Here is a 20,992-nt window from a genome sequence, read left to right on the forward strand (position 1 = left end):
CAACTGCTAAAAAAAAAAAAAAAAAGTTAAAAAAATCAAAACAATAAAAGTAGAGGCTCACTTTTGATCTTTCTATTTTGCTCATGAAATAACTTGCATTTGATAATCTAGAAAACATGAGTAAACAAAAAGCTAGTACTGAATATCAAATACTGTATTTGCTTATTTTTCTTAATGAAAATTAGGCTATTTTGAAAATTATCGCTACCTGAATAATGGATATGTCAATAAGTAGATTTTACATTTATACCTGTTACTGTAAAAATGGAAAGTATATCAATAACTGGTTCTTCTTTGTAAACAAAATATCTGGCCCCAGACCTTCAGACTTTAAGAGAAGTAAGACTTCTGATGCATGGGCTCTGCTCTGTGGTTGGAAGGCAGGGGCCTAATTCACAGCTAAATCCTCAGCACCAAACACAGTGTCCCGGCACACTGCAGGGCTCCAGAAAGACTGGGGAAATGATGATTCCAAATATTTTGGGGACACGTTTGAATCACTGATGACACATAAAAAAACCCCAAACCCAGGACTCCCCTGGTGGCGCAGTGGTTAAGAATCCGCCTGCCAACGCAGGGGACACGGGTTCGAGCCCTGGTCCGGGAAGATCCCACATGCCGCGGAGCAACTAAGCCCGTGCACCACAACGACTGAGCCCGTGTGCCACAACTACTAAAGCCTGCGTGCCCGAAGCCTGTGCTCTACAACAAGAGAAGCCACCGAAATGAGAAGCCTGCGCATCCCAACGAAGAGTAGTCCCCGCTCGCTGCAACTAGAGAAAGCCCGCACGCTGCCAAAAATAAATAAATAGATTTAAAAAAAAAAAAAAAACCCAAACCCACCCAGCCCATCAGCATACAGAACTACAAAGAAGCATGCTAGAACATGTTAATTACATGTAATTTCATTTTCTCCCAGCACAGTAACAGTACTGAGAAAAATGGGGAGGGGGGAGGCACACCATTTACGTTATGTATAAAACTTAAGAAAAATTATTCAAACAGGCGATAAAAACTGTAAAACTGATGGCTTGGAAAGGGAAGAAGCAAGGACTCACCATCCTGGGGTAGGATGTGAGCACATGTATTTAAATCTTCACGGTTTGTTTTATGAGTTCTCCCACTTCCTAAAGACTAGCAGAGCTTTGAAATTAGTAGGCCCTCAAACTTATACTAAACGAGGCAACATAGCTGCTTTCTCCTTGAGATCAACCTTTGTCCTTCTAATTATATAAATATAGAAGTATGCTAATTCAACTCATTCCCCCAAACACACATACAATTTTATAATCATGAGAAATTTTGGATGCCATTAAGTATGGAATTTTCTCCTATGAGCATCTTAGGAATTAGGATACAATTTTTATTCTTGGTACTTGAACAACTAATTAATAAGTGTTTTCAAATCCTAAAAATCCAAATACAAGCACTCAAAGCTTTAAGTACTGTCCAAGTTATAACTGAATCTTAAGTCCATTAGAATACAGATTCTTCCTATTTTAATTACTATGTGCCTTCCAGTGGGATGACAGGAGCATCACTGGTATAAACTGCTTTAGGAAGCTTGAAGGTGACCCTAACCTCTTACTATTTAGCAGGTGCCACGAAGACTGACTGGTTCGTCCACATAAACGAGCTTTACCTGTGAGGGACCGAATTTCAGCTCTCAGTTTCAGCACAATGCTTTTATAGGGACATTTATTCAATGATCTAGCCTGGTGCTTGCACGTATTTCATTTCCAAGCATTTTCGTTCACTTTAAAACAAGGAAATACAGTATTACATTTGATCATTATCTACACCATGCATATTTTTCAAATTCAGGACTGCAATCCATTAACGTGTGGGCCATGAAATCAGCTTGGTAAATGGTAACCGGAACTCTTTAAAGGAGTGAAAATGAGAAGAGCTCACAGAGCATAAGTATTGCTCAGCGCATCTTTAATTCAGTTATGCCTGTGTACGTTCAGAGTTAACCTACAAAATGTATTTCTTACTGTAGAAACAATTCAAAAAGCACAGAGTGACATTACAGAGTGACATGACCATTTCAAAGAGTTAATCTATAAGTGCATGTGGATGTTTGAGGGGACTCCCAAGTTCTGGTTCCACAACTCAGTCTGTGTGAGCTTGGGCAGACTCCTTAACTTCTGTGCCTATAATTATCTGCAATTATAACACAGATAGACGTGTATATAATGGGGACAATAACAGTACCTACCTTACAAGGTTGTTGGGAGGTACAGATGAGTTATGTAAATAAACTGTTTAGAAGGGTACCAGACACACAGTAAGTATTTGCTACTATTCATATTAACACTTCAACAAAGGTTATCAGATGTCCTCAAAATTCCTAACATGCTACTTCAATAAAACAACAAAAAACTTCTCAGGGGGAAATGTCAAAGCTAGCATGTAAGTCAAAATGAAGTAATGTTGCCTGAAAATTTCACAATACCCTTGGACAACGTAACACCAGGGGTACTTTCCAAATTCCCACCAAAGTGGGCCCGTCATCAGAAGACAGGGAACCTTGTATTCTGACGGACCTGGGGATCCAGACAGAAGCAGTTGTAAAAGTTCAGATTTTCTTTGAAATTTCATTTGTTCTTAAAGTTCATCTGGATCTTTCATTCCACCACCAAATACACGTAATAGAATGCCCTAAAATACCACCTTGGAAACCGTTTCTCACCCTAGTTAGTGGGTGAGCTGCTGTTTTATCGGATCCACTGAGGTTGGAAGCCTGCTGTGGCGGAGCTCTCCCTGCACACCAGCATCCCAGCATCTCTCTCCTGTCTTGGTGCCGCAGCGTCATCAGGACCCAGCCTAACAACAGACAGGCAGATACAGACAGCAAGTCATTTTCACTCCTGAGATGACCGGGATTGCTGGTGGTACAGGAAACATCTTCAGGCCACCGAGGGTGGAAATCTAGACATGGACCTTCAGCTGGGGAGACAGAATGACATGTCACATGCAGATGACAGGTCTCTCCCACTCCTGGTGAAGATGCTGCTTCAGGAAACGATGCACCGTTCTACCACACACGCTTTCACTTTTGTTTCAATGAAATGTTTCAACTCACAGTTCCCACAATTCTGTTCAACTACTGTGCAGATTTCCCTCCCGTGTGGCCACGGTTTGCCCTGCAGCTGGTGAGTGCTAGACCTTGAAATAATATCTGCTAACTCAGCAGATTTTGAAAGTTACCACGTCACTAAGTGAACAAGATCCTTCATCTAATCTGGGTTTTCAAGGCTTTTCATTACTTTTTTTCCCACTAATACAAATAAATTCTCTTAAGTTCAAAAATTCTGGCCAGGGGACTTCCCTGGTGGCACAGTGGTTAAGAATCCGCCTGCCAATCCAGGGGGACACGGGTTCGAGCCCTGGTCCGGGAAGATCCCACATGCCGTGGAGCAACTAAGCCCATGCGCCACAACTACTGAGCCTGCGCTCTAGAGCCTGCGAGCTACAACTACTGAAGCCCGCGCACCTAGAGCCCACGTGCTCCGCAACACAGAGCAGCCGCCGCTCGCCGCAACTAGAGAAAGCCCGCACGCAGCAACGAAGACCCAATGCAGCCCAAAGCAAATAAAATTTAAAAAAAATTCTGACCGGCAGCTCCCTCTAGCTAAGTGAATTTTCAAGACACTGCCCACTTCACTACAAATTGGTTCAAAAAGAATAAACAGTCCCACTTCTACACTCCATCTGATTTCGAGCTTTCACATTTTGAATACAGTTTACCGATTTATTCACCTTACCGAAGGTACGAGAACAATCTGGTGGCACAGGCGCCTGGACAGAGCTTCTGGCCACGCGGGGTCGTGAAGAGCCAGAGAGGCACCTACCGCTGCTGGAGGTCTGCACCCAGCCCCACCCCGTGCACACGTGCACTGCGGACTTGATAAAAAGCATCCCGTTGAAAATGTCCTTACTAGCTACGACAACAGCAAGTAGTCAAGAGACTTATAAATACCCGGGAAAGGGTATGAGGAGGTGCACAATACACAAAAGTGTGTTTGAACCTGGGCTTTAGCACCTATCAAGGATAAATAGATTAAATTCAGCCTCTCAATTATTTGAGTGTGTCTTCTGAGTTCATGAAAATGTACCATTTGCTAACCTCCAATAAGGGAGGTATTTTCTTTTTTGGGGGGCAGGGGCGATGGTGGTTAAAAAATTGTGCTCCCTGCTCTGACTGAGCACAATCTGGCCATACCTATAACATGGGAAAGAGTCTGGTAAAACCTGTAACGGCCTCACCTAAGAAAATGATTCTGAAACTGACCTAAGTTTCTAGCATTTTTCACTTGTGTTTTTTTTTTTTTTCCAGCTGAACTGGTCCTAGTCGTGATGTTTCTTTTTAGTTGCAAAAACTTGTAGTGAATTTCCTTCATAATCCGCACAACTTGTTTTTATGGTCACTACAAAAGTAGTGGCTTTTTAGGTTACTGTTTAGGGGCAGAAGAGACAAAAGCAGCTCATTTCACTTCTACAATAATTAAACCTCATATTTTAAATAAGAATAAAGAACATCCTACATACTGAGATTGGTACAGATTTCTGTCAATATACTACTTGCGACTGGGGCAGTACCATCATCTTTACAGTCAAGTTCAAGTTTGGTGGGAGAAGCCTCAGAGAAATGTCTGGTAAAATTCTTGATTTCGCATAATTTACTTCATTAACTTGTGCATATTTTCTCAAGCAAGGTTTTCAAGCTTACGCTTCAAACAGCTTACTTTGAAAACCATCAAATCATGCTCCCAGTTGAAAATATAGTATTTTTTCAAAGAACATCAAAATCACAAAATGCAGATTTCCTCCACAGTTTAACAAGAACTCACTTCTATAAAAAATGGGCACTTTAGAAAACTTGAGCCTCACAAACATGATCCAATTTTTACAATAAAACTTAGACGTCAAAACTTTGCAAATAAATCAACTTCTGCAAAGTACTACTGTATAAATGCAACGAACTATAGAAAGCAGCACATTTAGGACTAATTGTTTTCAGATCACACACCCCGAGTACGCACGTAACTCACTTACTCTACACTAGACTCTTACTCTACACTAGACTGACAACAAAACACACAAATCTGCCTCTGCATTTTGGAGGGAAAAATCCTCTTTTTAATGTAAAACTGCTGCCAAGGGAGTCATCTGAATGTGTTTTAAAATCATTTTTGACAACTATTAAGGGAATCCACTGTCCTAGTTAAACACACACTCACTCACCTATAAATCTACCATAAAAAGCAACAGTGGATATTCATCTTACACCACATCCATACTTTCAGAATTAAACGGTGTTAACATACGGTTTGTTGGTTAGAACCTTTTCTTTTCTTTTCTTTTTTTTTTTTTGCGGTACGCGGGCCTCTCACTGTTGTGGCCTCTCCCGTTGCAGAGCACAGGCTCCGGACGCGCAGGCTCAGCGGGCCATGGCTCACGGGCCCAGCCGCTCCGTGGCATGTGGGATCTTCCCGGACCGGGGCACGAACCCGCGTCCCCTGCATCGGCAGGCGGACTCTCAACCACTGCGCCACCAGGGAAGCCCAGAACCTTGAATTCTTTAATCATAGACTGTTTCCATAAATCAGCCAGCCTATCAAAAGAAAATTTCTCATTTATAATTTATTATAGGTTAAATCTCAAAATTAACAGAACTTCCCCAAAATGGTTTGCTTTACTGAAATCTCATTTTTATGGGTAGAAGGTTGGAAGAATGAGGACATGACAAAGAGCTGGCACCCACACCAGCCACTTTAAGCGAGAAGTGCCGCAGATCAGCACCGAGCACACGGCCCGCCCGACTTTCAGTATTTTCTGAGCTTAAGGGGATGAGATGGGACATGTAGTGAAGGGCAGGCGAGGACGGAGAGCGGAGCCCACTCCTGCCTGTCGTGGTGACACCAACACCCGCTGGGGGCAGACTCTGCAGTCAGGGAGCCATGACAAATCCTGAACACAAGGCAACAGGAGCTGGTGACAGAACCAAACAAGGGAGGGATGAAGACAGGGCATTTTGAAGGAGGAACTAATGATACTCCGTAGTCACTAACTATGGAACGTAACAGTCTCGGAGAGAAGGCTCGAAACAGAGAAGCTAGATGTGGCTTGGAGAGCAAATGAGATCAGTCTGGGGAGGTTGTGATGGTGGGGAGGGCAGGTGGGCCACGGGGAAGCCCTGCGGGCAGGCAGAGAGGCCACTGGGGCTCAGCCGGGAGGCAACCAGCTACCAGCGAGAACAGTGAGAACCGCTCCGGCCAAAACAGAACTGAAAAACCCCACAGCAAAGTGGACTAGAACAGAGAATCAGGTCCCAGAGGTACCTCCTGCGCGTCCATTTAGAGAAGAAGACATAACCGGAAGAGCAAAGTACTCTCTCACAGAAGCTAAGGCCAAGAGATGGCTCAAGAAAAAAGGTGAGAACCTGGTCCAGAAGCTTAGAAAGCACTGCATGTTACATCCCCTCCTTAAAGGGGCCAAAACGCTCTAGAAAACAGTCCTGGTTACACTTTGCAAACGTATCATGTGAACGGTGTTCACACTGTGGAAATCACTGAGCCCGAGACATGCAGGGGAACCCATTTAAAACAACAGGAAAGAATCTAACAGAACCTGAACGAGGAGAAGCCAAGTCTGCGTTTCAAGGGACTGAAGTGCTTTGAAAACTCTGGCAGTTTAGACTTTAAACACGGGAGTTTGCAGATGCTCATCAACGCTCCACTGGAGAGGGAAGAAGCAAACGCAGCCGTTCACTCCAGACCACGCCTCTACTGCATGGCACGCCACTTTTCACATTTCTGATTCTAAAGTCAGTATGTGCTCTACAGAACAAAACATACTCTTTAACATGGTGGTGGGGTTTTCTTCCCCCAAAGGCTATTATTAAACTAAGGGTACACCTTACATACATACACAAGTACATACACACGCATATCCTGTAAGATACACATCCTCTGTAAAATAGATGTCTCCCTATAAGACCCTCAATGCACATTAACATATTAAAAGCCCCCCAATATGCAACCTAGCATTTCCTAAATGTATGTACTCACAGATCTTCCCTTCCACTCCAATACCTTACACGTCACAGAACACAGGTGGGCAAATACTGCTCTAGGCAAATCAAAAATTACTGAAAATGCAGGGAATGGTAAAGCTGAGCTCCTTTATTATAAAAATAATAGTGACTAAACAAAGCTTCATAATGTCAAGTGATGACAGGTGTTACAGGCTTCACCTTAAATGCCCCAGTTAAACTACAGACATTCAAAAACAAAACACACAACATCCTGCACAGGACAAAGGCGCCAACACACAGGACACCTGCAGAGGTACCACTGAGGAGTAGCGGCGGCAAAACTGCTCATCAGGCCAAGCGTCTTCAGCACCCCTAAGCCCTCCCTTCTGACTTTTGGGTCCCCTGTGGGTAGACATTAATCACCCTGTGGTTTCAGGAGTCTCTATCTGAAGACCGACTAGTGAACCATTCCTGCACCGAGTGTCCAAGGCCACCTTCACCCTGGGAAGTGAAGGAAAGACTTCTGTCCAAAATGAGGCATTTATTTGCAAGAAGCAGAAAGCTGAGGGGGAACAACTCCAAAGCCACCAAAGTGGATTCAGCTCCGTCTCTGGCACATTCTAAGTGCTGAGGAATAGTGGTTATTACCACAGGCAAGATGATTCTGTAAGACTGGAGAAGTCAGAAGAAATCACTCTTGGACTTTTTTCTTCTCCACCCTCCCCCAAATTGAAGTCCCCTAGTTCCCAAAGACAAACTCAGGGCTCGGGGAGGGGAAAGGCCTCCAGCCCTCATGCCTGGGCCTCCAGCCCTCATGCCTGGGCCTCCAGCGGGGACTGAAGTCTGCAGTCTTCTGTTTCTCAGCCTCATCCACGATTTCAAACCTTTCCTTCCAGTCTGACCAGAGCAGGCCTCCCTCCCCACTGCAGGAAGGGGGCTCTGAGCTCCCTGGCTTTTCTCCCACATCCTGACTTACGGAAGCTGCCCAGGCACACTTAACTATATTAGCTAATAGGGGACACCTGTTTCTCAGATGGCCAAAAGTATCCCTAATTTGTGTCATTTCGAATACGTTTCTTAAATCAATAGTAACATTTCAATGTTCCAGGGTACAGCACAAAATGTGTCAAAAGAATTTTTTTTTTCTAATTTGTAGCAAATTTACATTCTTAGGCATAATGACGACAGGTTTAAACATCCATCTATTATTGCTAGGAGTTGTAAAGTTAGCAAAAAACGACAGGAAGTTCACAGCATCTCTAAGAAAAGGAAACTTCCACACTGAAGACAATTCACTAGTACATAATCCACTGCTGTAATTCAACAGAATAACAAAACATAAATGGGGTTCATGAGATTAAGACAGTTTCATGGAGGGTGTAAAACTTGCAGGGGCCTAAAGCAGCTGAAGGATTAAGATGGGGGGATGGGAAGATGAGCTGCAAGGAGAACCTGAGGGCTGAGAGTCAGATATTTACCCTACATGTCAACACACCTGGCAAGGGACCTGCAAATAAGGCAAACAACAGAGTGATTCCAGCACTGAACTGAGTGAGCAGAAACATCTCGCTCGGAAGCAGGCTCACTGCTTCTTCTATTGTCTTTTGTCTTCATAAGCTAACCCACCGCATTATAAATACATGTGTGCTGTAGAAAGTTGGACGAAAAATTAAAAACCAAAAGAATAAACTAAAAATAACCCATAATTCCACTATTCAGAGATAATCACTAAAAACATTTTGGCTTATTATCCTTTAAAAAATGTACATACACACTAAAAAGAAAAATTTAAGCATTACATATACTGTTTTATAGCACGTTTTTGTCTCACTGAATACAGAATTACAGAAATGCAAAGATTTATCTAAAAATGCTGAGATCATAATCCTTAATAGCAAAACCTGAAAACAAATGTTCAATAAGAAAGCATTAAATAGTGTACCCAGGACAGAATATTAATCAATCATTTTTTATATTTTCTTAGACTAAATCCTTAAAAGTAGATTAGCTATTTCTAAGTGTATAAATACACACATATATATATATTTTACATAGTGCTCTCAGAAAAATCATTCTTTTTCAGGCAATGAATGAATGGACTCACTTCTCCATACCCTCACCAGAAGTGGCTTATTTTTCAATCTATGCCCAAGTTTTTAAAAACAGTATCTCACTGATTTACTTTTCCAAGAGTACTGCTAGTAAAGCTGAAATTTTTATCTTGTTTCTTGATCCTTCTTTTAAAAATTACCAGTTTGCTCATTTTTTCCCCCCACGGGGGAGGGGAGGGCATCGTCTTTACCTTAGTTTTTATAAGCCCTCTTTTTATAGTAAGCAAAGTAAATTTACTTGTTAAGTTACAATATTTCTTTCAGTTTGTCATTTGCTTTTTAATTCTGTTTATGGCATTTTAACCTGCAGAAGTTTAATTATTCTAAAGTAATGAAAAGAGCATTTTCCTTTACAGTTCCTACTTTTGGTTTTATGCTGAGAGGGTTCCTCCGTCCTGAGATCATTTGTATTATCTTTTGGTTCTTAAAAACTTCGGTGGGGGGCTTCCCTGGTGGCGCAGTGGTTAAGAATCCGCCTGCCAATGCAGGGGACACGGGTTAGAGCCCTGGTCTGGGAAGATCCCACATGCCGCGGAGCAACTAAGCCCGTGCGCCGCAACTACTGAGCCTGCGAGCCACAACTACTGAGCCCGCACGCCTAGAGCCTGTGCTCTGCAACAAGAGAAGCCACAACAATGAGAAGCCTGCGCACCGCAACGAAGACCCAATGCAGCCAAAAATAAATAAATAAATAAATAAATAAATAAGTTTATTAAAAAGATAAAAACTTGGGTGGGGGGGATATTTTAAAAACACACAAGTTCATCATCCTAAAATTACAACCATCTTTACTACTTTATAAATATTTTCACTAGTACATACACATTTTAAGCACACATTTCATACAATCTGTTTTCCAAAGTATTTTCTGACATAGGCCTTTTTTAAAAATCGTAGCTTGTTAGATATGAACAGTCTTAAATGGTTTCATAAATTTAAGGCCAGTGAGTCACACCACACCAACTTAACAATAGTCCCGAAGTTCCAGAACTGTTCTTTTTTATCCCATCAGTGCCCAATTACTCCCCTTCAATGTCCCCCAGTTACTAAAAGACCAAGAAGAATAAGCTCATTCTTGGTAGGCAACCCAGTTCTGCATAATGAATTCGGTCCTAATTATCAATGATAAGATACCAATCTTGAAAGCATTTCAATTTTGCTCTCTTCTCCTCTTCCACCTTCATATAAATTAGACACTTTGGGAGCATCCAGTTAAAAGCTAGAGCCCTGGAGTCTCCCTGTCATGTTTTAACCCAGGCCTCACCACTCACGAGGCCTGATCTTAACCACCCAAAGCCTCAGCTGCTTCCTCGACGCCGTCAGAGGACTGAACAACAGCACCACACTCTGCGGGGCCCGATCAAGGTTTTAAGTGGGTCGATGATCGTGAACAAAGTGTGAGTTACATTGAGTTGCAGCAGGTAGCGCAATGGCACAGGGACACCTGCCCGTCACAAGGTCCCAGCCCTACAGGAGGTCTGTCTATTCCAAAGGAACCACAAGTCTAGTCCAGGGTTAACTGCTAGGACAGTGAGCCGGGTGGGGCCTCACAGGACCGCAGGGAAGGCTCCAACCCCGGATGGAGCATCAGGACCTGAGAGGAGCCTTTCCAAAGCAGCAGGAGTCTGTCAGGCGACAGGAAGGGGACACAATACTTGAGACCGAGGGAGAGCATGAGGAAAGGGCAGCAAGGCCAATTCTGGGAACAGGCGCTGCAGTGATGGGGAAGCTGCCAGGAGACTCTGCTCACTTGATCCCAGAGTCCCAAGGGAAAACATTTAAATGACCACCAAGCCTAGGCTTCACAACCCTGCTTCTCAAAAACGAATAAGATTACGCTTTATAGGATGGTTTCTCAAATGTCGTTAACGTTAGAAGCTATGGCATTCGCGTGGAACCCAGACTTTGAGCTCAGGCCTGAAGAAAACTTAAGAGTCAATTAAAAACCATCTCACTTTATAAATGAGGAAATAGAGGCTCAGCAAAGTTAAGTTCAAACCAGGTCCCATGTCTTCTCTCCCAAGCAACATCTTCTATACCTAAGCAAAATTACATGAATAAATTACACACACATCTCTTTCAGAAGCTATATCCCTGTGAATAAAAAATTTAAAAGCCATCAAATATAATTCTGTTTATAGTGTGCATTATTAAATGGACACATTATAAACAAAGAGCTTAAATCTTTAGTAATAAACCTAAGGTTTTATTTAAATTTGATTTACTCCTCATTTCATGTTCACGTCTCGGTTTTGAAAGGCAAATGAAAGAAGAGAATTTGTTGAGAAACTACCTGATATCCCTCCCCCCAAAGAAACAAACAAAAAAGCAAGGTAAACTTTTAATTGGTCCTTAAAAATGGTACATTCTTTTCTCCAGGCATACCTGAAAAACAAGCCCAAAATTCAGCCAATGGTCCCCAAAAGACATTTTATTCCAGACTCAATTGCTGAGGTAGAAAGCCCATGGCCTTGGAACCTATGCAGGGCTGAAACTGCAAGGAATAAAACACAAACACACTCCTATGTTTTGGGGGGCCCTAATTTTCAACTTGAAGGATGGCAAGTAACTACTCCTCAATCTAAACCACATTCCTTTGACCTTTCCTTGCTGAAAGAAAGGCATACTATGCCTGCTGGGAAAACTGGGCGTGAACTTCTGATAAAAGGCCCTCAAGGACCCAAGAAAGGTCTCTCCTGTGAGAAAGGTCACTCAGGCTCTAGTATCACCACTGCATTTGCATCATCTCTCCAACAGGGAAGAGCCTTAACTCACCAAACGATTTCACTTCAAAGGTAAGGCTGAAACATATAACCTGAGGGGAAAGACCTCAATCTTGTTTAAAAAAACACACACACACACAAATTTTAGAAATGTGTACCCTAAAACTAGCTTTGAAACAACAAAAAAAGCAAATTAAAGTTTCACAACTTGTTTTCTTGGCACTTTCCTGGATTGCCATAGCTGAAGAAAACCTGCGCAGTTTTTCTGTCGGGGCACTGGGTTAGTTCCTGGGGTGCTGTAATAACAATTATAATTAAGCTTGCATTCTTACGCAATAGAAGTGCAGTGACTGCTTCTGTAGCCAAAATCGGAGGTGGTCAAACACTCGGTGTAGGTTAGAATTATTCCAGATTTATTCACTCAAAAAACAACTGAGGTACCCATGACAAAGTTCTATGCTATTTACTTTGGGGATGCAAAAATACAGAAGGAGTATCTCCTGCCTTCAAGCAATTCAGTCAGAAAAGTGTGGGAAGTAAGGCTGCACTGGCAACCCAGACTAAGTTAATTATCTCTACAAGGTAATATTCAGCAACAGGCAAAGGAGTCGACGGGGCGGTAATATCTAAGCAAACTGCAGAATCAGCCCAGGCATTCACTGGGCTGTTAGTTCCCCCAGGTGGTGGGCGGTAAAAAAAAGGGGGTGTACCAGCAAGGACCTGAGCCCGTGGCCCTAAGACACAGAGGATACTACAATCGGTGAGAAACCCTACTACTACAGCTAAAGGTGTTTTCTGGTTTTTGTGGGGGTTTTTGTAACGTAAGTTTTTAAAAGATGACTCCAATGACAAAAAAAGTTAAATATTTTTAGACAGTATTTCAGCCACCCCTCTCCAGCTTAATAAGCACTCTGTCTCGAAGCCTCCAAAAACGGGCATTATAGAGTTAAAGCAAGCCAGTCTGTTCGCATGCTTCGGAATTTGAAATGCGATGCCCATGGAAAGCAACAAATAGAACGTTGAAGTAAATTTTTTTCTAATATCCAAGAACACTTAGATCAAGAAAACGTCATATCCAATTTTTTTTAGACGAAATATTGCTGCTTTTTAAACAACATTCCCTATTTTGCTACACAACCCACAAACGCTCCAGGATTTCGGAAAATTGGGTAGACAGGGTGGCCACAAAATGAAGTGTTAACCTTACAACTGCACATGCTTTTGCAGCGTGTAAAGATATGCCGAGGTCCTAGAAGCTGGGGTCGTAAAGTGAATTTAGTTCCCTTCTGTGACTCCGACGAGTGCATTTCCAAAACTGCGAGACTACTCCACTCCTAACTTGGACAGTTTTAATGCCCCTACGGGGAAGGGCAATTACACAGAGCAAATAAATACCTGAGTTAACTGCAATTCCCCATTTGCACCCTCACCACTAACCCCAACTGCGAACTATGAGCAACAACAGGGATCCAATCGGAAAAGAGAATCCTATTTTTGGCAGAGAGCTCGTTAAAGGGAGAAAACCCCGAACTTTGGAGGATTAGTCTCAAGAAATGCTCACCAATCGTTTCTCCCCGAACCAGCACTCGGCCTACAGCACACCCGGGCGGAGGCAGGGGTGCGCGGGGCGACCCCTGCACGCGGGCGGCGGCCGTCGCCCTGGTTACCTGCGGGGTCAGCGCGCGCTCCCGCCGGGCGCGGGACCGGGGGCGCGCCAAGGCGGCGGAGCAGGCCGGGCCCGACTCGCGGGCGCTCGGCCGGCGCCGGGGGGCCCCGGCCGGCCGCCGCACTCGCATCCCTGCGCGCCTCCCCGGCCCGCTCCCCCAAGAGAACAGGGCAAAGGGGCGACTATTACCCAGTAATAGCGCCCCGCACAGTCGCAACAATGCGGGCGAGGAACCCGGGAGCCGCGGGCAGGGAACCGGAAAGCAGAGAGCCCGGCTCCGCGGCTCCTTCAGCGCGCGAGCCCAGTACTTTACTTGAGAGAACGAGTCCGGGGCAAGCGACGCTCGGGGGAGAAGTGATCCCGAGGGGGTGAGGGAGAGAGGGCATGGGTCCGGGCGCCCCGCGGGGGTCGCCGCCCGAGGAGAGGCGAGGTTCGCACGCCCGGCCCGCCGGGGCCGGCCCGGCTCCGCGGCCCGAGCCCGGTTGCGCTGGGAAAGGGGCGGGCGCCATGAATCGGGCTTTTTCCCAGTGCGTAGTCCGGGCCTGGCCGCCCCGTGCCCGCGACCCGGCCAGGCCCGAACCGGCCGGGGTGACTCAGGGCCGGGCCGCGCGCTCCCCTCCCGCCCCCGGCGCCCTCCGCCCACGAGTACCCCGGCCCAGCCGCCATTCCGCCCAGCCGCGACTCGGCGGCTCAGGCCTCGCCCGGCGCCTGGGCTCGGCCTCCGCGGCCCCAGTCACTGCGACACCGCGGCTCCGGGCCGGGCCTGCGCCGCCGACTCTCCTCGGCCCCGGCGCCGTCGACACTCACCCGCATTTCCCGGGTGCCTAAATGGCTCCGGCGACGTCTCCACCTGGTCGCTGGGCCCGGCCCCGGTTAAATCCCCGTCCCGCCAAGGTCTCGCCGCGTCCCTCAGCCGCCGGGGCTGCCCCGCCTGGAGCTGCGTGCGACACGGCTCCCGCCTCCTCCTCCTCCCGGCCCGCCCGCCCGCCGGCCCTCCTCCCGCCGCCGCCGCCGCCGCCGCCGCCGCCTGCACCACGCAACCTCCGCCCTCTAGCCTTTCCTCCGCCGCTCCCCGCCCTCCCGGCCTCACCGGCTACGGCTCCCGTGGGGGAGAAGCTGGTGGGGGAGGGCCGGAACGCACCGCCATCGGCGTCCGGGGCGGGGGAACCGGGAAACCGTCGCCGCCATCTCCCCACCAGCCCGCGGCGCGGGAGGGGCCCGGAAACCTCCCGCCCGCCGCGGCCCCGGTTCCCGGGCCCCCAGCGCCACCGAGGACCCGCTCGCGGGGCTGTTCTCTACCTGAAAGCCCGCGGCCCCTGGCCCCGAACCCCGGCGCCCTCCCCGGCCGGGCGCAGCGGATCCTCCTCCAGGTTTTACAGCCTCCCTCTCCTAGAGGCCGCCTCTAAGGACCCGGCTTCCCGCCACTTCGGGCCGAACGAGGAGGGGTCACCTTCTTAGGTCGGGGCAGCAGCCTGGGAGCAACTGCCCCAAGACACCCCGGAGGAGGGGGTGTTACACACCCACTCCTCCCCCCCTCCTGCGCGCACACACGTGCACCCGGTGGATCTGCCTCCCCGGCTGGGAGAATAACCAAAAGCCATATCCCGACCGGCTGATAAAGTCTGAGATGGGCGAGTGGCCCTGAAAAGCAGGTACAGGCTAGAGATAAACGTGTCGTCCATTCTCGAGCCCCAGGACACCTGCGGGCCTCGGCGATACGCACCTGAAAGCCCGAGCTCCTCTGCGCCTCTCTCCCTCTGTTTCTTGTAAAATCAAACCAAAACTAGCTTCCCTCTTCAAACTCTTTAACCGACTCTTTTTAAGGCAAATGTTGACAAAGATTCCCTTTACCATTAATCTCTGTAAAGACAAATCAAAAACTGAAGATTTTACATATATGGATGGGATGAGGTGTGACTATAGGATTGTTTTCACGTGGGGTCTGGAGTAGTTCATCGCATTCAAGTGAAATTAACTCACAATTGGGTACTTGAAATACAAATTTTGGCAGCACAAATAGCCACCTGGCTTCCTAGGGTCGCACAGGTGAGAAGCGTGGACTTGGAGGGGCTTCTGCCTTCATACCCGTGGTCCATGAACAAGCGTGGAAGGATTTCAGATTACCTGGGCAACAAACTTGAATGTTAACTTCCTGTTTTGCTCCAAACTAAAACATTAAGTATCACCTTGGGGTGGAAATCCTAGGCCCAGAGCAGAGGGCTACCCCCATAGTCCTCTCTTTCCTGAGGAATATGGGTTTCTCTTAGAAGAAATATCCCACTAGTAGACGTGGTTCCTCATATTAAAAAGTGGTCTTTTGTCAGCATCTGTTAAGTATCTTTAAAAATATGGCATTTGTCTATACTTGTCACCGAAGTATGTGATCTCAGTCTGTGTGAGGATTTTTAGATTCTTGGTTTATACCCTGTACTTCTAAATATTCAAAAGAAACTTGGATGCATTTAACTTTTTTGTGGGCACATGGTAAGATTGAAGGTACAAATGGAAGGCTTGTCCCTGCAGACAATGCTTTCCACTGTAGGTATATGGCTTCTCTTAGATCCTTACTTCTTCCCTGTGCTTTCCTCAGACAAGGTATCTCATCTCCAGTTTCCCTTAATCTGCCCTCTCCCATCTCATCATTCAATATGGTCTCCTTGCCTGTGACTTCCCAGAGCTAATACATGAGCTGAGTGGGTCAACTTTCTCTTTACTGTTTTTTTCTTCCAACCTCTCTTTTTCCTTAACAGAAGGATTTAGTCCACCTATACCATCCTCCTCACTTCTCATTACCTCAATTCCTGGTTCTTAACTCCCTTCTAGCCTTTGCCCTCCACTCATCTGCACTATTATTCTTAGCTCTTAGACTATGACATTGACTTTTTTAAAAAACAAATTTATTTATTTATTTATTTTTGGCTGTGTTGGGTCTTCATTGCTGCGCACAGGCTTTCTCCAGTTGCAGTGAGCGGGGGCTGCTCTTCATTGCAGTGTGCAGGTTTCTCATTGCGGTGGCTTCTCTTGTTGTGGAGCATGGGCTCTAGGCACGTGGGCTTCAGTAGTTGTGGCATGCGGGCTCAGTAGTTGTGGCTCACGGGCTCTAGAGTGCAGGCTCAGTAGTTGTGGCGCACGGGCTTAGTTGCTCCATGGCATGTGGGATCTTCCTGGGCCAGGGCTCGAACCCGTGTCCCCTGAAGCGGCAGGTGGATTCTTAACCAGTGCGCCGCCAAGGAAGTCCCCTATGCCATTGACTTTTATGTCCACTTCACAACTGGTTGCGTCTATACCACTTGTACTCTGGGCAGGTAAGCTTGCCTCCAACCTAATGAACCAAGGCCATCTATTCTCTTTCCACATCAAAACATTCTTCCTCCATCTTTCTCCCCCATCTCAGCAAAATTGATGTTGTCCCCCTTTCAGATGACCCAAAGTTTGGAGAGGTAATTAACTTGTTAGATGCTAGAATCAAAATTCAGAAAAAAAAAAAATTCAACATAGTCTCAAACTAGAATATTAGGCCAAAACCAATGAAATAAAATAGAACTTTACAAGTCTAAAACAGTATGACGAAGTTCAAAAAGCCCGTGTTTTAGATTTAGGTAGACCTTGGTTTATATTCAAACTCAAACCACCATCTTTTGCTCTGGTTAAGCCAACTGTTATATGGGCATTAAAATACCTACCTCATAAGGTGAAGGGTAATTCCTTTATAATTCCAGCATACTTCCTGAAACAGCAAGTGTTAGTTCCCTTTCTTTCCTCATCTTCCATACAGTGGAGATCAAGTGACTGCCCTATTTCGTTGTTGATAACACTGACATTTTCCAAGTCACATGGGCCTGAAAACTCAAAATACTGACCCACGGACCTTGCATCTCAGAGCCAGTCACCATCCTAGAGAACTCCCCTGTCTATTTTGGCTCAATCTGTGGGGGCATTCGTTAGCATCATCACACCCACTTTCCAAAGAAAAACCCAAGACTCAGAGATACTAGGCAATTTGCTCCAAATCTCTCGGCTTGATCAGTGGCATAACCTGATCCAATGACTCCCAAGTCCGGGTACATCCACTCCTTTACTGTGATGTCTTCCCACACCTGTATTGTCCCTTTAACCTTCTGAATGGTTTTCCTGGTTCCCTTCTCTGCTATATCCTTCCAGCCTGTGCAGTGACTGACCGCCGATGGTTTTTCCAAACTGATACCGTCATCACTGAATCGTTGTCCTCTCAGACTTTTCAGTGGCTCCTCATTGTTTATAGGGTTCAATCCAAACTCTGACCTGGCACCTAAGGTTGACCATAATCTTGTCCTAACTTACTTTTCCAAATTTATCTCCAGCCATTTCCCAAAAGGAACTCTCAACTTCATCCCATCCTGCTAAGTCTACTGTTGACCCACAAATACCAGCCGTCAATCACCATTTATGAATGCTTGCTTCTGTTTGTTCCCCGAACAAACAGAAGTGGTCCGTCCTCCTTTCCTACATCTGCAAATCGTCCTCCCTTTTTCATATCCAGCTCACATCCACTTTCAGGAAGCCTACTTTGCACCTTCTACGCAGGCTTCTACGCAGTGATCTCTCCCTGATTGCCAACCTCTCACATATGCCTTTAAACTACGTGGTCTGTGCCTTGGTCAGGCACTATTTCCTGACGTTCCCCAGGCCCCTCGGCACTGAGCCGGAAGAACACTGAAGAGGTTCAAAATTGTTTACTAATCAAATTTGAAAGGATACTGTGTCTCTTGACCAGCCATATGAGCTATTGTTTCTAAGACCTGAGTAAGGAACTAGCTATCCAGTGCAAAGTTAATTCATTTAATGAGAGAGTTCCCAAACCTGTCTTTGCTTCAGAATCACCTGGGGATTTGAATACTGATTCCAGGGCCCATTCCAGGCCTACTGAATCAAAATTGGGTGGGAAGGGGAAGGGAGGAAATTTGAAACTGCCAGAGTTTATATCCTGGCTTTACTACGTATTATCTGAGCAACTTTGAACAAGCTACTTAACCTCTCTGGGCCTTTCCCTATGAAATGGAGATGATAATACCATCTCATATGAGGTTGTTATAAATTAAATACTTAACAAACATTACCACTGATGATGGTGATGTTGATGATATAATTATCCAGGGCCAATCTGGTGACCTGAGTTTGGGAACCACTGATTTAATGAACTACTCTTTCAAGTTTCAAATGTCATGGTCTTAAAACTTCTGGTATTAGCATTATGACATATTACATAAGTCTTATTTGTTTTGAAATAGTGTACTTCAAGGAAGGGGAGCTAAGTAAGCAGATTTTTCTATTAAATTAGTTTATTTAATCCAAATCATGAAATACACTTTATGCATGATTAAAACAACAACAACAACAACAACTAGTTTCTCTTAGGAAAATAACTACCCATTTACTATATAACTAAAGAGTAATCCAACCAACTTAACATTCAAAGGAAGCAGTCAGAAAAGAGATGAAATAATACATGATTTCTTCTACTTAGGACAATGAGCCATAAGTTCTTTTTGAAGAAGCAGGTTTTTAATCTTCTACTTTAATTCATTAGAAAAAAGTTCATAGCTCAGTTTACTCCATCAAATGCCAAACAGTATTTTAATGATATTATATGTAAGCAGCCATAAAAATAGGAAGCAGAAATTTACTTAACTGAAGTTACAAAGTAAATATGTCTGAATGGGGAACACAGACGTAGCCCCACCTTCTCAACTCTTGACTTATAAATGGCCTATACAAACAAATACACAAAGACCTTATTTTTATTGCTGGAATTCCACCAAAGATTCCTAGTATCCACTCTTAAAGAGTTGGATAGCTCTGGGAGGTAACAGGGCTTGAGAGTCATTCACACTTCAGCATTATTTAGTTCAATCAGGTTGCCTTCTTTCTAGCCCAGATAGGGTACCACCTAAAGAAAGGAAAGTTTGGGGCAGATGAAGTTTGGGAGAAACACTGAGTGCTTTGGGAGAAAGAAGGCAGGTTGAAGGCCTTGGGGTCAGGGGTTCTGGTGAGAAGAGCCATAAACAAAAGAAGGGACTGAGGAAACAAGATGGAAGTACATTAAAAAAATCTAATCTGGGGACATCCCTGGTGGTTGAGTGGTAAAGAATCCACCTTACAATGCAGGGGATGCAGGTTCGATCCCTGGTCAAGGAACTAAGATCCCACATGCTGCGGGGCAACTAAGCCTGCACGCCACAACTCCTGTGCTCGCGCACCTCAACTAGAGAGCCTGTGTGCCACAAACTACAGAGCCCGTGTGCTCTGGAGCCCACACGCCACAACTAGAGAGAAATCCACATGCCACAACAAAAGATCCTGCATGCCTCAACGAAGATCCCTTGTGCCGCAACTAAGACCCCAAAATAAATAAATAAAATTTAAAAATAAAATAAATTTAAAAATAAATAAATCTTAAAAAAAAAATCTAATCTGTCCAATTCCAGATGTTGCATGTTGAGAAGTCCTAGGCCTCTTGTCTCAAGACAGAAAACACTGTTGTAAGATAGTCATGAATTAAGCTTTGGAGGTCTGACCTGGGGAACTGAACACCATCATAACATTCAATTAGGTTGGGCCATAAGAAATTGCAACTCATTTTCAAATGATTCAACCTTGTCTCTATGAGAAAATTACTGAGTTCCAGAAAACTGTCCTGAAATCTCTTCTTCCAGGAAGCTTTCTCTAACCTTATACACCTCAACCCAGCCCCACACCCACATGTGGATTAGGTGCCTCTCTTCTGTGATTCTTTTTATACTATGTACTTTTACTAAAGAGTTTATCAATATTGCTTTATAATTTTCCGTTCTCTATTTCCCACTCTCTCACAGGTTATGAGCTTGAATTCAAAGACAGTATCTTTTATTACTGTATCTACAAAATTTATCATAATACCTGGCACACAGTATACTGAATGAACGGTTAGAACCCAACTCATGGATTAGTTGGGATTGTTTATATTATTAAACCCAGTGATGCCACTTTCCTGCTCAAAGGCCTTTAATAATTTCCTATTTCCTACCAAAAGAATGACAAACACCTCATTCCTAATATTAAAACACCCTCTACACCTCAGCTTCAATGGATCTCTTCATACTTATCTCCCTCTGGTTTTTTATACATACCAAACTTGATCCAGACTGGACCCCTGTGAATGCCTGAACTTGCTCTGTGCATTTCCTCATCTAACTACACGTTCTGTATCAATTATTCTTCCCCAATCACTGCTCACCCAAATACAGTCCATCCCTCTGGGCCCACCTTAAATGCAATCTCTTCGGTGAAACCTTTCTTGCTCCTCTGCCTGATGTGAAATCCACCCCTCCCCTCACACTGGGTAAGCTTCCTGAGGACATTCTTAAACAAGTGTGTAATACAGGACTGTATTAGTCAAGGTTCTCCAGAGAAACAGAACCAATAGGAGATATAT

General features: G+C 45.1%; 1 protein-coding gene across 6 annotated transcripts in view; it reads right to left on the reverse strand.

Annotated features, from left to right (window-relative positions):
- Positions 1–14,655, reverse strand: part of CUL1 (cullin 1) — a 106,722-nt gene extending 92,067 nt beyond the window's left edge. The window contains exons 1-4 of one of the 6 annotated variants that reach the window (XM_089917245.1): positions 14,350–14,477; positions 5,334–5,620; positions 2,696–2,952; positions 1,643–1,756 (exon numbers count right to left, since the gene is read on the reverse strand). The gene's annotated coding sequence lies outside the window, so the exon portion shown is untranslated. Of the gene's footprint in view, positions 1–1,642; positions 1,757–2,695; positions 3,672–5,333; positions 5,621–14,349; positions 14,478–14,632 lie in introns of those variants that run through there. The other 5 variants (XM_089917246.1, XM_089917244.1, XM_022578678.3 and 2 more) reach the window with 5 other exon arrangements.
- Between the last annotated feature and the right edge of the window lie 6,337 nt (positions 14,656–20,992).

The sequence above is a fragment of the Delphinapterus leucas genome, chromosome 9, assembly GCF_059928025.1.
Source record: "Delphinapterus leucas isolate spDelLeu-1000000601 "Yukka" chromosome 9, BTC_Dleu_Yukka2, whole genome shotgun sequence".
In the NCBI taxonomy this organism is placed as follows: domain Eukaryota; kingdom Metazoa; phylum Chordata; class Mammalia; order Artiodactyla; family Monodontidae; genus Delphinapterus; species Delphinapterus leucas.